Consider the following 15,945-nt stretch of genomic DNA (forward strand, 5'->3'; position numbering starts at 1 on the left):
AGCTTTAGCGGGCTACACTACTGTAACTAAGCTCCTTTATCTAACTCAGCTGAACGGAGACAGCAAAGAAAGTGCCGACAGCCAGGACACACTTGCTGCTGAGATATCACATTTACCAGTTAAATACAACTTGCTAAGCGAAAGTCATTCTCTTTCTCTCTCCAGGCACTTGAATTATCAGGTCTAAACCAGGAAACAATGGTGATGGAAAGTTGTTCCTTTCTTTATTTTTTTAATCCCTTCAGAAGAAAAACAGGGAAAACGAGCTTTATGTCTTGCAAAACGTCCAGGAACAATAGCAGTAGTAACTGAATTTCTTTCTGCTTGTTGCTAGAGTATGCTGTGGATGCCAGATGTGCAAGTTTCCACACACAAGCCTAGGAATGTGACTCAGTTTTAGCTAAATGCAATCACTTCTGAGAAGGGACACTTCAGTTTTACAGACTCATTTACGGCCTCGTTGAACCCGACTTCTCACTGCTCAGACTGCTGGGTACTCATGGATGTGACCATATTTCCACCAGCATATGAACTCACTACGTTCATTCACAACCCAGCAGCTGCCTGGTGATGGGAATGACTTTCTACCACCACTGATCTAGGCTTTATTTGAATTCAGTTTTGAAAAAGCTTATGTGCTTGCTGTCCTTGTACTTGAGGAAAAGAAATGGTACACACAGACCTCATGAGCAGCCTTTAGAAAGTACCAAACCTGAGATGTTACTCTAAAACTAGCTTTCAGCTACTCCTTTTTACTTGTAACTGTATGGAACCTATGGAAATCACATCTAACATTTAGCCAGGTAATTAAACACATTTTCCTCTCCATTGGGGTGCAGACATTTACTAAATATTTAGTTCGAATAATTAACATACACTGATATAAACACTGAGCTTGCTTAGGCAACCAAAATCTATCAACTTTTACCATAGGCAATCCATTTGTTCAGTTGATGTATTTCTTCCTTTGCAACCCATATTCTCTATGACTGAAAAACAAGTTTTAGAAGAGATTGTATACAAATGTGCAGTGGAAAACCAGCACTAAGCGTCTTCTGAGGTCAGTCTCCACAGTAGAGGATACAGATATGTTTATAAACTGTTCTAATCTCTTGCTCTTGTATTAAATAACAGCACTCAGTTTTTTTCACGGCAATTCAAAATTATGCAAAGTATCACAATGCTTCACACAAAACAACAAAAGCAGCTCTTATTTTGAGTAACAAGAAAAGAAAATGACATTTTCTTGAAGTACCAGTAGTTCTGTCCCAATAAAATACGCTGCCATTAGTATATTTTGGTTTCGCATCCTAGCGAAGTTCACAGATAGTCAAGAAACTCCCAACCCAGAACTGCTACTTTGTTGACTTCCACTAAAAGCTTAGCTAATTCAGGTCACTGAAGAAACACATATAAGCAATGACACACAGTAAAAGAACTCATAGTTGAAATAATACTTAGCGCTTCTGTAGAAAAATGCACTCAAGGATCTCCAAGTAGTTATGAAATAAATTAATTAATTAAACTTCTCAACACTCCTGTGAAGCAAGCAAGCACATTTATCTGTTTTATGAGGAAGGAAACAGAGCCATGGAGAGGTGGAGTGACTTGCCCGAGGCTACCCAGCAAGAGTCTTTCAGAGTAATAAACAGCAGCTGAATTATTGATTCCCACTGCTGCCCTTCAGCTGAATTGTCCCTTTTTTGAAATACTGCACCGAGTTACAATAATTGTTGGCATGATAAACATAATGTGGCAACATTTAGCCGAGATTGGCTTTGTCTTTGTTTAGACTATATTAAAACTTTAGTGTTATTTAAATCGCAAATGATTTTCTCAGGGTGACCAAAAATCTCCAACTGGTTGAGCAACATTTCCTGTATTTCACTCACAATTGTGTCTATTTCTTATATTGCCATTTCTTACATCCAAAAAAGAAGCGACTCCAGCTTGAAAATGCAGGAAAATATCACAGCTTTATATCGTTTCAAGAGGGAATGGCAGAAAAGTAGAGGGAACGGCTACTGTCATTCATACCAAACTGAATTTCGACAGTTGGCACGAGGCGCGCCAAGTGATGATGCATCGCTTTCATGCAATAGCTAAAGGAATCGCAACGTGCCATCCCGGGGCCGAGGAGACTGAGCTTCACGAGTTAATAACTGCGGTCCCAGGGCACTTACGACTTTTCCAACCACAAAAAAAAAAAAAAAAAAACAACAAACCCAAAAAAACAGAAAAGCGCCAGGAAGTTGCATCGGGCAGATCGCTCTTTTCCTGCCTCTCAGCTTCCCTAGGTGCAAGCCAAGGATGCTGCCGCTTACCTTTCACACGCGCATGGTTGGGAGGCTTAACTCGTTAGCAAAAAGGCTCGGAGGCTCTTGCGTTAGCGGTGCTACGGCAGAGCAGAGAGCTGTTACACGCGGCGCCCGGCGCTCCCGCTCCGAGCGGGGTCACCCCGCAGCACCCCGCTCCGAGCCCCGGGCCCACCCTGCCCGCACCGCCGCAGGGCCGCGCTGTCCCCGCCGCCCCGGCCGCGCCGCCGGGGACGGCCCGGGAAGGCCTCTGCCTGCAGGCTGCTCCCCCCGGCCACCCCCACCTCCCGCTCCCGCACCGGGGCGACCCGGGCCCCGCTGCCCGGCGCCCGCCGACACCCGGCGCCCCGCGCCTGGGGGATGGGGACGCATCTGGCGGGGGCGGTGGGGCCGAACTCCCCTTTCCCAGCCCCGCCGGTAACCGGTGCCCCCAGCCCCGCTCGGGCGGAGGGGCGCTCCCGGGGCCCGCGCCCTCGCCAGCGGCCCCGGGGCCCGCCGCGGGCAGGACGGGCGGGGGCGGCCGCCCGGCGGAGCGGAGCGTACGGGACGGGGTGGAGGGGGAGGCGGAGGGGAGCGCTGCTCCGCACCGCACCGCACCGCACCGCACGGGCACTCACCACCGCCGGCGGCCCCTGCCTGGCTCGGCTCGGCTCGGCTCGGCCCCGCCGCTCGGCAGCCGGAAAGTTTCTCCTCCGCAGCCCCGGGGGACGGAGCGGGGGGCGCGTTTTTCAACTCAGGAAGAAAGTGACTCCCCCCTCCCGCTCCACCTCCCGCCTCCCCGCCCTCCCTCCTTACCTCTCCCCGGTCCTCCTCCTCCTCCTCCTCCTCCTCCCCCGGCCCCTCACACCATGGCGGCGGGCGGCACCGCTCCCCCCCGCGGGGACCGCACGGCCGGGCGCGGAGCGGCCCGGGGAGCCCGCACGGCGCTGCCGGCCCGGGGCGCTCCTTTAGTTCTGCGTGTGCTGATTTATGTGTTCAATCCTGGCGGACCCACGGGTTTCCCACCCCCGCCCGCTCCTCCCCGGCTCCGCAGTTCACGGAAATACCCCAATTCTCGCTTTTAGCGGGAGGACTCGTTTCCCCGCAGGGAACGTCTTGGCCCCAGCACCGGCTGTCGGCAATTGGATTTTTCTGCACCTGGAACGTACGGCAGCGGTACCGCGGTTCGGGCAAGGGGGGCAGCGGAGGTTAAAGCGTCCAGGGTGACCATTCATATGCAATATCCATCTCTAGCGCTGTCTCCATACTGTAGGAGAGCAATGGGACCTCCCATCCAAAGGTTCCCTCAAGCCAGCAAAGAAACAAAAAGACGATTTGTCAGTCTGCTCTTTTAACTATGGTGTGGCTACATACATAAATGTTTCCCATGTAAAACAAAAACGTGAAACGCCATGACCGTTCAAGCCTTATTTTGCAGCCACTCAACTGAAGATACTTAGGGAAGTAATATAAAAGAGGATAAAATAAATGATCCTTTGGTACAGTTCTCTTTGCTTTCTCAGTCGCTATAACCACGAAAAAGTACGAAGAATTCCAAATGTTTGTTGGGTTCTGAAAGCTGAGCGTGTTTTGTCCTCTTCAGACTACTCTACTGAAATGAAAATAAAAATATTTACATGTGATAGATCAAGATGGTGTCCAACTACCTGAAGTTTACATTTCACAAAGCTTATTCTTCATTTTAACAATGTGTTTACTGATGTTACCGAATCAATCAGTGGGCTCTAAGTGCTCGGTTCCCTGGCTTTAAAATGTAAAAGCTGTGTTTTCTGAGGATGGTTTTAAACAGGCTCTTTGTGGTTTACAGTGTGATTTCCTGCTGTTCTATCAAGATGAATAAACTTGTGGGAACTAGACGAAACTAGAAGCTATACATTTCCGTTCACCCCTTCACTCCTGTTGTATTTCCCAGCGATACCTGTTGACAGTCTCAGCGTAATGAATAGGGATCCACAAGCTGTTGCTGCACACTCCAGGAGCAATGCCAGAGCCTGGAATGAAGCCTTGCTTTTTTACCAGTAATGACATGCCTAAAAGCGCTAAGTGCTTCAGTTTCAGTCATGCAAACACTAGATTAATCATTAGAAGATATGTTTCTGAACACCTATTTGAATGGTGTTATGCTATACTGCATTGATAGCAGAGTTGTAAAATATTAATGTTGTGACACGAAGGAGCACGAGAAGAGCTACAGGCTCCCCCCAGTCAGACCAGGTGTGGCTAACAGGACAATTCTGCTGGAACTCTGAAAATCATCGGGATGCCTGAAGTGATGAGGAGGGAGGTGTCTAAGTACCAGTCACATGTCTGCATCGGTAGGTATTTAAATGATTTCACTATCTAAGTTCAATGGAATTAGCCCTTACAATTCTGAACAGCAGAATGCCCCAACGGCTTTTGAAATCCCGACCTTAGTCGGTGGTTGTATCTGTCTATATTGTAGAGAAACTGCACTGTGCTGCCTTGGCGTGACTGAATACCCGGGCAAAGCACACTGGGGCTCCCCTATAGCCTGGGCACTTGGCTTTCTGCCTCCTAGAAGATGAGCTTGGATGCGCTTAGATCTTGCTCTGGTGTGCAGTTAGACTGTGGTGGAGATACATACACAGTGGAGAGCGACAAATCCTCTCTGCCTTATGTCCTCTTGAGTAAAACAGGGCTCATTTTACTTCCTAGTAACTCACAGGGTGCTTGTCAGGCTAAATAAATAAATCAGAATTTATAGGATGATTCAGAGATATCTAAGAGAGGCAAGATCTGTCCATTCTAGATTAATTTCAGCATTGCCACTAATAATTTTGAAATGAGTATGACCCCAGGTTTAACAAGCATCAGGTATACGGAAAGACTGAAAAAATTAGCCTAAGAATGAGAAGATTGGGGGAAGATGTGATAACAGCCTTCAGCTACGTAAAAGATGCTGAAAAGAAGATAATCTTTTATCCACATCCTCTGAGAACAGCATGTAAATTGCAGAGAAATTAAGGCTAATTAGGAAAAAAAAGTATCTGTAAGGGTAAATAAAGCCGGAGTGAATGGCACCTCTGTCCCTGGAGGCTTTTTAAGTGTAAGCTGGACATATATTTGACAAGAATAGTTCAGGTCTAGAAAGTCTGATGGATCTTGCCTTAGAGCAAGGGCTGGACCAAATGACCTGTCAAGGTCCTTTCCAGTCCTGTTTTGTATGATTATGTTCAAAATGCTACTTGCACAGGCAAGATTATGGTTCCTCTTTGATCTTCCTATGCCCTTCACCTCTTTAGCAATGGGTATAACCTTCCTTGCTAAGGCTGAGCTTCTCTCAGTGGCTTGCTAGCCTTGCTACATGCCAGTGAATTTGTTGCTGATGACAGCAAGAAGAAAACAATTAAAAAATAAAACAATGTCAATCTGGAGCAGAAATTCTGGGTGGGATCCATCTAACCTCTGAACATGTCATGCACTTTTGTTCTGTGCTTGACAGGTAACCTCCTATCTAGTCACATTAGACTCTTTATAACTCCAGAGAAAAATAAATACTTTTAGGGCAGAATTCATCTGACCTGTTTTAGAAGTCTTCTTTAGGGTGTTATGAATCATGTCCCCAAGCTACCTATTCCTGCCACCAACCATAAAGTTGGTTTAAATGACTGACTCAGTAACATACCATCATACGATTTCCACTCCCTTGGTGCTTCTGTCCCTGAAATCTCTCACTCCCTCTCTGCTCCCAAGTATCAGAACCCGAGTTCATTTGTTCCTTTCTTCTTTTTTATTGCAAAGGTCCCACTGAGATTAATCATTTTTGTAGCTGTCATTTCCTTAAATTACATCATGCGACACTGAAACATACGGCAAACTGACCTTTCAGGTGGCGTTGCTCCAGAATGGATTTAGGAAAGGAGCTAAATTTACCTTTTGGAGCTAAAGACCATTGACTTGGCCAGTTGTGCAGAGCATGTTCCATGGAAATTGTTTGAAAACCATTCAGGTCAGACACTGTTCTACTCATATGTCACATGCTCTTTTTTTTTTTTTATTGGCCATTATGGCAAGCAACATTACCAGGAACATGAGATGTCTGTGTCACTGAGCCAAGCGTACGTGGGAAATGCTGCCCTTTTCCAACAATGGCAATTTTTTTAGGTCACACACATAGAAGTCACTGGCTTAGACACTGAAGTACACAGTGTACGTCTTGAAAATGTCCACCACATCAGAGACACTGTGAGCAGCCAGCTCTTGGTTACGAGGTCTTGATAACATCTATCCTTTTTTTCCTCCTTACAGTAAATTATGTTTGAGAAGTGAAAGCTTCCAAGAAGGCCCTGCGGTTACCTGGCTTGCAGGGAAGGGAAATGCACTTTATGTTCTTGCTGCATTGACGAGCTGGCTCATGAGGCCATGAAGAGGGAGCAAGCCCCCGTTGCTGTGCTAGGGCAGTGAGAAGGGAAGGCAGCGGGGCTGCATGAAGCCAGTGATGTAGGGCTCATCCTTTCTGGAGCAGACACCAAGTGTCTGTTGATGCTTCATACATTTTAAAGCCTTTGGTTCTCACTTAGTCGTGAAAATGGGGTGATGTTTCCTTTTTCTTTCTTTGTGACTGAAGATGTTAGCCTAAAGAGGGAAGCTGTATGTCATTCAGTCTGTTCCACACACACAGCCTTGGCCATTCTTTTCTTTCTTCTGGCCCAGCCTATGCAACAGCATTTTTTTCTCCTTTTATTTTTCCTCTGTGTGTGTTTTTTTGTTTTGTTTTGTTTTGTTTTTTTAAGTACCTCCCTATCACTGAAGTCCTGTTCTCTGTGTGGTCTCTTTGGTCTCTAATTTCCATGTAAGAGGCACTTCTACTTTTGTCATAAAGTGACAAAACTCTCCAAATGAAAAGAGAGAAAAATACAAAATTCTCTGTATTCTTTCACTAATTCTCCAAAACAATTGATTTTCTTATGACCGTAACTCTTGTGTTCCCTTTGTCTTTTGTGTCCAGCTGTGATGATTTCTGATCTTAGCACTGTGAGCTGAAATCTTTAGGACAAGAGCGTTAGGCCAGTCCCTTGTTGTAGCTGAACTGCAGAACTGCAAATCTGGATACTTGCATAATGCTCGCCCTGCCTTCCTTGATCCGGGCTGCTCTGCCTAACTCTTCCCCCTGGACTTTATTAGTGCCACATGAAGGCAGCTCTCATTTTCAAAACTTATCCCAGTTCTAGCCTCATATGGGGGAATGTTGGCTATCTATCTCCTCTTTTCCAGCCAGGGTGTGGACCAGACAGTGTCCTAACTTCGTTGTTGTTCCTACTACATCCTTCAAGTTTATGAGAGTGTTGCATGATTCATACCATTTACTACTTGGGGACTTAGGGCTCTGGCTCACTGTGCAGGCAACCAGCAGAAACAGTCACAGCTCCAAAAGTAGGTAATGAAAAGGAGTGGCCTGAAATCAGTGCTGAGAATCAGAAACAGTTGGAAATCTGGAAATCTTGCCTAAGCTCATTAGGATACCTTTCTGGCTGGGGCACATTTGATGTGGTGCAAAGCAATTTCTCTCAAAGAAAGATCTGGCCAGTTGTTTCCTACGGGTCTGTCAGGTGCCAGGTACATTTATGGGACTGGAAGGATATGTTAGTGCAACAAATGCGTCTGCCTTCCTTTGTCTGCTTCTATATCTATAGGCTGGAAACGCTTCTCTTCCCCACAGATGCAGTGCCCCACAGATGCAGTGTTTTACTCTTCTGCATTGTGGTAGCCAAAGTATCAGTAGGGTAGCTGGACGGGGAAAGCACTAGGCAGGTTTCCTAAACAGCTCTTCTTTGTATGTAAATGGACATCTTTCTCTGCTTTACATTTCCTTTCTTTCCCTCTTTCTTGCTCTCACCATGTGTTCAGCCTGGTTTAGCCCGAGGCCAGCAGACAGAAAGTCAGATGAGAAAAGATTCCTGCAGATTTCTTAGTGAATGGGAAGCTGCAGCATCTGTAACCTCAGCAATGAGAGGTAAACCAGTGGTGAGTGGAGACAGATTCATGGTCCATAGGCATGTCAGGAAGACAGCAGCCATAAAGCAGGTACATAGGTACGTACTGTGAAACACCAAAAAAGACCTGGATCCAATAAAAAATTACGTGTATATCATCTGGTCTGTGCCTTTTAACAGCAGAATCCATTATGACAGCAATAGGACAGTATCATTTTTATTGCTTTTACATTACTGTAGACATCACCTGGGTTTAGGTTTGTCATGTATTTAGCAGCTGTCATGTTGCCTAACTGGCCTGCTCCTTCTTTAGCACTTACCCTTTCTTTTCTCTGGTGATCACCAGAACAGGTTGGAGTGGGAGGGCACCCAGCAGCATGTGGCTTTTCATTCAGCTGAATTGGTTGTTACTTCATGTTCTCAAATGTGTGACCTTTCTCAACATGTCAACTTCTTTTCTTCCAAATTTCTGCAATGTTATAAACCCAGCAGTATCCCCTGGGGAGCACAAAACATTAATGCTCATACTGAGAGAAACCTTCTAAAGACAGACTTTGTCAGTGCTCTCGTAGAGCTGATTGCCACAATCTCCCTCTCTGGATGCCAGATATGTTGCAATAATGTTTTCCATTTGTAACACACTGTTTTCAGTGAATAGCAGTTTTAAGGCTAGAATCCACCTATTTTATGGAGTCACTTGATATGTGGAAAGCCAAGCAGACAACTAAACAACTGCTGGAATTCATGAAAATATTCACAACTTGCTTACTTATCCCCACCCCCAATTCTTGTGTTTCATAGTCCCGTGTCTCTCTCTTCCTCCTTACACTGGAGATGTGTAAAGGAAAAAGGTATGTCTTAGAGACTGTATTTGAACTTGTTGCTGACTCTCCATTGCTCTATGCAATGTCTCACTCCAATTCGCTGCATCCTAGTTGCAGCCAAGACTCAAAGGTGAGATATTAGATCAAACAAACACAGACATTAAAAATTAATTTCCACTTCAAGGTAATACTTACCTATGCAGCACTAGAGGATACCATAGCGATCAATTCTCCACACTTGATTCTGAAACAATGGTGCTCACCAACTGATTGCTCTCATGTCATGGCAACCCATCCCTTAATTGCTGCCTGATCGTGGGTGTATATATATGGGCACTCATCCCCTCTTTTCCCTGCAGCTTTGAGGGAGAAAACAGGGATAGAAGTTCACTGCTGCTATCTGTCTCCACCACCCCTGCAGCTGCTCCAACAGCAGCCCTCCAGCAGATATTTTTGAGGCCTTCTGTCAGTAAAAGATAAAGAATTTTTTATCTCTCGATTTCATAACATCATGTTTCTTTCACAAAATTTACAATGGCATCTTCTTTCTCTGGATTAATATAATTTGCAGGCTGCTCAGCACCTGGGAGTACCCATTTAAATTCTCAGTGTGGGCTGAGGTCCTCAGGGGATGGTGTAGCAAGAAAACTGCAATTCTCAGGTATTATTTTGAGATAAGGCAAGAGAAGAGTTAGTTACGCTATTCACCTCTCCTTTTATTCCTCAGAGATGGTGGAGGCTTTAAAAATTAATCATCTTTTAAATCTAAATTTATTAGGCACATGGAGTCACAATTTTCAGAGTTGCTTTAGTGTTGTGATAGAACGAGGCCTATTGAAAGTTAATGGACTTGTTTTCCTAAAATATACCCTGAAAATACTACCCTCATAAATTTTGAACAAGAACATCTATTTTTTTCCTCCTGTATACAGTGTAAGATAGTTTATGATTTTCTTCACTCTTAAAAGGAACGCAAGTTCTTCAACCTTGTAAGAAGAAATCAAACTGAGTGTTAAAGTGTTTGTGCTCAACATTTGCTAGCCAATGGAAAATAGAAATACCTTTCTGGCTGGCAGAATCTGCTGTGCCTGGGCCATCGGAGCTGCAGTGGGTGCTCTGCAGACTGCTGTTCCATTTGTGCTGCTGCCATTTTGTGTCTCGCACCCTCTAATTTGCAAAAGGGGCTGGAAGCCGTAACATCGTTTTGAAGTGGCTGGGATGGTTTCTCACCCCCGTGCAAGTATTTAAAAGTTGTTATGACCATGTGTGAAAGAACTACGTATGCGCTCTGGCAGCGTGAGTGGGAAGTACAAGGGATTTTTAGCGCAGTTCTGATTAAATCAGTTCAGCTGCAGTGGGGGCAGAAGTTAGACGCGGTGCTTCAGATGTTTGCCCTTCTGTGAACTGTGACATCTGGTCAGCTGCAAAACCTCTGTGGTCTTGCCGTGCTTGCCAGAGAACTGCCGTGGGTACCCACCTCATACTGAAAACATTTCCCTTACACCTTTCTTACATTCAAGAAAACGATGGGTCATGCTGGCCACAGTACTAGTCCATTGACCTGTAGATAGGAATCCCCAGTTTGCCCTGTAAAGATGCTGGCAAGCTTTTTGAGTTGGAAATCTCTGTGTCTGTTTAACTTCCTGGATTCCATCTTATTTTGGCTCTAATCCATGCTCTGCTTTCAAGCTAAGCATTTCTATTTATAGTACTTACGGAAAAGCAGGATTTGTTTCTTGCATCAAAAGCATTCAGAAGAAAACCTCTGCTTTTTTATATATCTTTTTTCTCTCCTGTGACTCACCAAGGACATTTGATGTTCCACTTAATCAGAATTGCAGAAAACAAAATTACAGGCAACTGGATTTATAATGGGATTGAGCCTTTCCCTCGGGGGTTTCTGGATCGGCTACGCGCCTGCTGGAAGGGCTGCTTCTTGGGCAGTTGTTAACAATAGATGTCTGTGGCGGCACCATTACAGCCATTACACCCCTATAGCTGGCACTCTCTGCAGAGATAAGGTCCCTGTAGCTGAGCCCCGCGCTTTCCCTCCTACATCTGATGCTATGCTTCAGCTGAAATACTATCTGCCTCCAAGCATGTGTACAGAAAGAGGCTCATTTTGGAAGTCAGTCGCTTCAATGTACCAGAAAACTTGTCTTGCCCCTTCCATGACGCTGAGGAGCAGCAAGCTGCCCCGTGCCATGCCCCCTTGCCAGGGACGTCAGAAGCAACAGCTTCCTATCAATCAGTTCCCTCGCTGCGTGGTGTAGCGCGTGAGACTTTTACCTTTTTGCAGAGAAGAGACTTTATTTCTAAACTCGGCTTTCTGAGAAACTCTCTCTAGTGTAAGACATCAAGGTTGTGTGCAAAAGTGTGTTTTACACTCAATGCATTTTTGTTCCTCGTGGTGGCAAAAGAAGGTTGACACGGAAGCGCAGACACTGCCTTCTCCCTGTTGGCATCTCTCTGCTAATTTATATATTCTTACACTCTGCTGCCATTTGCCTTGGTATGATTTAATGTATACTTGGCCCCAGGAGGAAAGACTTAAAGGTGTGGCTACAATATTTATTTAGTATGTGATTGGACAAGTCATGGCCAAACGCTTTTCAAACAAGGGTGCTGTGAGGAATGTAAAAGCACATCTCTACTGATGGTGAGAAAGATGATTACAAATTCTGTATTGTCCTACACAGCTAGAAAATATGACTATGCATCTATAGGAAAGGGAGGCACTCCAAGGCCAGGCTGGAAACCATTCATTTTGCTAGGGCAATAGGTGTCGGCCATACCTCACTCCTCTCTCAGGTTCGATTAGGACTCCTGGAAAGAAAAAAATGGAGGTTTCTATAGGAGAATGACTGTTTCTCAGAAAAACACAAGTGAGCAGTTTTGAATTAGAGCAGTCTCACAATAAGCCAGCCTTTACTGAGGGTTACATGGTTTGCAACCTGGCTGTAGCCAGATCTGATCCAGAGCGTGCTGGGGCCAATGACTGGAGCTGGGCCAGGGTGTATATTTGTTTTCCCTCAAACAAAGGTCAGTGTTGCAATAGAGGATTTTCTGCATCCTAATTTACAATACAGCAACCGATAAGTAATCTCCAACTTGCCAGTGAGGTATGTTACGTTTCTTCAATTTCTAAAGTATCTGTCAAAAAGATTGTTAAAAACCCTAAAGCCTGTACAGCTGCTGGCAAAACCATGACCTAGGAGGACATGGCAGGCATGGTTTTCACTTGTCATAGTGAAATGGTCATATTGTTTTCAATTGTTACAGCTGACTGCTGCTATAAAACATCACCCTAGGCAACATGGGCAGGGCTAAAGGTTATTTATTTGAACACAGATAACGTTTGGAGCATTGCGGGTCATTGCAGGGGATGGGTGAGGTGAGTGGTTACACAGTGCCTCGAGCCCCAGGACACGGGAGGGCCAGCCCAGCCACCCTGCCTGCAGCCCTGGAGCCCTTCTGCATCCCGAAAGATCTGCCTGGCACACATCTGTGTACGAACCCCCCTTTTTGTGTTACCGTGCCCCCGTTTTATAGATGTTTTTTCCCTAGGTCGGCTGTCATGCCAGGCTGGACAATGGCTAGTTGCTACTTAAGCAGATTTAAAGCAGTTTTGGTTGCCGGTGCCTATCATCAGACAAATTTTCCTGGGAATTCCCTTAGGAATCGCTCCAGTGCTGCTGCACTATCACACACCTGGGACTCAGACGAGCTGGAAAGCCCCAGCAGCCTGGGGAAGCAGCAGCCTCAGAAAGGCCCGTTACCAGCAGTGCCCCGTGTCTACCACGGATAAGCTATCTGCGTTTGTTTATTTAACTTTTACTCACTGGGGATTAAAAAGCCTTTGGTTTCCAGGAACAAGCCCCATTCAGGAAACACTTGCAGTGAGCTCTGCTTTGCATCAAAGCTGACTTCCCTATAGGTATTAAAGGTACTAATTTATTAAAGGTATTAATTTATACTAGTTTTTGCTTGATTTATATATCTTTTATTCTGAGTGGGTCAAGTTTTGCTTTGTTCAAGGCCTTGCACTGCTTTGTGATGAACTTGTCTGCCTTTTTTCTTTTTGCTGCTCAGCTATAAAGTAAATTCAGAGAACATATATTTTTTTCAGAAATAAATTCTCTTTATTTTAAAATTCAGACACATGTGCTTTATACCAAAACAGACGCCAAAAGAGACTTGGTATTCATCTCTGGTTTTAAGCAAAACTGTGGCTTTCAGGGCTATATAACCAGACAGTGATTTTAATGAATCTTTACATCTCCCTGCAAATACTCAAGATGATAGTTTTGCAGGCACTTCAGCAATCTTTCTGTCAATGGCCTCTCACAATAGAATCCAAGAAATTTCAGAGATTTCCAGGGGTTAAAAAAAAAATAGAGAAAGAAGGAAGAAGCAAAGATGGTGTCTTTACAGTGTCATGTTAAATATGGCCAGCTCTCTACCAATTTTCTGCCATGTGCATTTCTTCTCCCTGGTCTCCACGCCACCTCCATTTCCAAGAGCTCTCCCATCGCCACAGCACCAATTGCCCTCCTAAAGCTGCTCCATTGCCAACCTCCGCTTTGTCATAAGACCTGTAGAATTTTCAGAGATTCTTGAATAAGAAGAGTCTTTAGTAAGAGTTGTTAAGTAAGACCTGATTTCACAGGAACTCTGCTTTTTGGGCAAACGCTTCCATTATTTTTCCTAAGTCTTCCTGCAGCATATGGTGGCACATGGAGTCATGCTTACAGGAGTCTTCTGCTATCCACTTCTTTCTCTGCTACTGTGTGGTCCTTCCAGCAGCAAGCGCAAATGGCTGGTGACAGCCTTCATCAGAGACGGGTACCGTCACCTCCCAGTCGAGCAAGTCCTATTCGTTCTGGTGAGCCTTGTGTTCAGGCTGTCCTTAGAATCTGTCACCTTTTCATTAAAAAAAATAGTGCTGCTCCACTGAAGACACCAGGAACCAAGGACCGACTTAGATGATTTTCACTCTAATTTTCATTAACAATGCGATTTTAATTAATTTTCTTTAAAAACAGGAAAAAAATCCCCAACCTACAAAAATCAGTTCCAAATTCAAAACAACAAAAGCGTAAGGGTACACAATATTGGTTTGGACCACAACCTAGTTATAAATTATTTGCAGAGGATTACTTGATTCAGGTTAGAATTTCAAATGATGCTGTGATCAGGGATCTGAGATTTTAATCTGGGTATCTCTCTGCTTAATACAAATCATACCCTTATCATGAGCCAGATTTGCTGCTCAAGACATTGATGCTAATTTAAAAATTTTAAAATAAACTCAAGTATTACTTATTGTTACCTTCTTAAGTAAAATATCTTCAGCCTATAGTTTATGAGGAGGAGAATGGTACTTTCATTTTCCTTCCTCACCCAGCTTGTTTTAAGGCAAATTTTTCTCATTTTTTCCCTCATTTGTTTTATGCTTCCCTTTCAAAAAAACAATGCTTAATGTTAAATTGGAAATGTTGCATATTACTTGTACGTATACTGGACCACAAGAATGTAAAAATAACATCCCCGTGGAAATGTAACAAAGGTAGGAAAAAAGTATGGAAACAAAGACTGATATCTCTGAGATGAGGTGGAACGGTGTTTGCGTCTGATTCTGACACAAAATATTTTAACTGGTGAAGCTGCAAAAATTGAGTGTGCTGTGGTGACACAAGTTAAATCCATTCTGATAATTGTCTAGGCCTCAGAAAATAAGTTCTTATTGTGGGCTTTTCTTGAAAGCAAGAAAATAAAATTTCTTTAAACTTTGAGGGAAATAGATCCAAAATTCTGCCACGCTAGTGTGCCTAGACAAAACTGCTGACTAAACAAATATCCTTGTCATGTTTTTGCATCCGCTACCCTGAATTAGTTACCAAATGCTCCCTGTCCCAAGCGCTGGAGAATCAGGTCTTTGGAACTGAATCCACAGAGAACAGGATGCCCGTTTGCTTAAATTAGCTGACAAGAAATCACATATTCAGTTTATGTCTTCAGTCTTGCTTCTCTTCTGGGCTGAGGCTGTACTTAGCACAGATGGCTGTATATAGCTGGGTGCCATATCCTTCCTGCTCCTGGAAGGACTTCCCAGGGAGGTGGAGAACGCGGGTCTGAATCCATGCAAGCTGAGAAGGAAACTGTACACAGGTTTCCCTCCTTCTGCAAAAGAGCTCTGACTCTTGAGGTACTGAAGACTAAAGGAGGAAAAGGCATGCAGGGAACCTTACTGCTGAATAGCGGTTAGGCACTTTCAGGAATACGAAGCATGTGACAAAGGCTTTCAGGACTGTCAGTCTGCATTTAGCTGCCTAAATCCCATTCAAGTCTCATTTTGGGTATGATGCATCTTTCTCTTTGGGCCTCAGTCTTTCTGTATCTCCACAAACAGTTACAGTGAGTGAATAAATTCGTCAGAGCCTGCAAAACACTGATCTATGGTGATAACCTGGGTTGTCCAAGGTAACTCTTAATGGAATATGGCCGAGGGTCTGGTTCATGTCTTTCCTGGGGCTTATGGTAGCAACAGCATCACCATAAATAGGGATAGTACTGAAAATGTCCTTGAAAATGCAGAATGTAACTTGGGGTAAGTTATTACTAGTACTTCTCTTGAAGGCTTTGGGCAGTGCATGGAAAACGTCAACAGCACTTTGTGAAAGGTAGTGGCGGTCAGATTTAGAGAGAAGGATGCATTGCTCACCTGTTCTGGCCGAACTAGAGCAACAAGTGAAACACAAGTCTACACAGGAGTCTGCTTTAATCCATCATTCTATTTTATGAAGCATCACACAACATTTTCACCAATTAGCATTTGATAGCAGTTTAAGT

General features: G+C 44.4%; 1 protein-coding gene across 5 annotated transcripts in view; it reads right to left on the bottom strand.

The window, feature by feature from the left end:
• The window catches only part of NT5DC1 (5'-nucleotidase domain containing 1), a 199,596-nt gene that overhangs the window by 32,782 nt on the left and 150,869 nt on the right, over window positions 1-15,945 (bottom strand). The window contains exons 1-2 of one of the 5 annotated variants that reach the window (XM_082307055.1): window positions 3,111-3,152; window positions 2,325-2,395 (exon numbers count right to left, since the gene is read on the bottom strand). The exons of 1 other annotated variant lie outside the window; for it this stretch is intronic. The gene's annotated coding sequence lies outside the window, so the exon portion shown is untranslated. Of the gene's footprint in view, window positions 1-2,324; window positions 2,396-2,932; window positions 3,029-3,110; window positions 3,171-15,945 lie in introns of those variants that run through there. 3 more of the 5 variants (XM_082307054.1, XM_082307056.1, XM_082307057.1) reach the window with 3 other exon arrangements.

Source organism: Platalea leucorodia (assembly GCF_965183815.1).
Source record: "Platalea leucorodia genome assembly, chromosome: 3".
Taxonomy (NCBI): Eukaryota; Metazoa; Chordata; class Aves; order Pelecaniformes; family Threskiornithidae; genus Platalea; species Platalea leucorodia.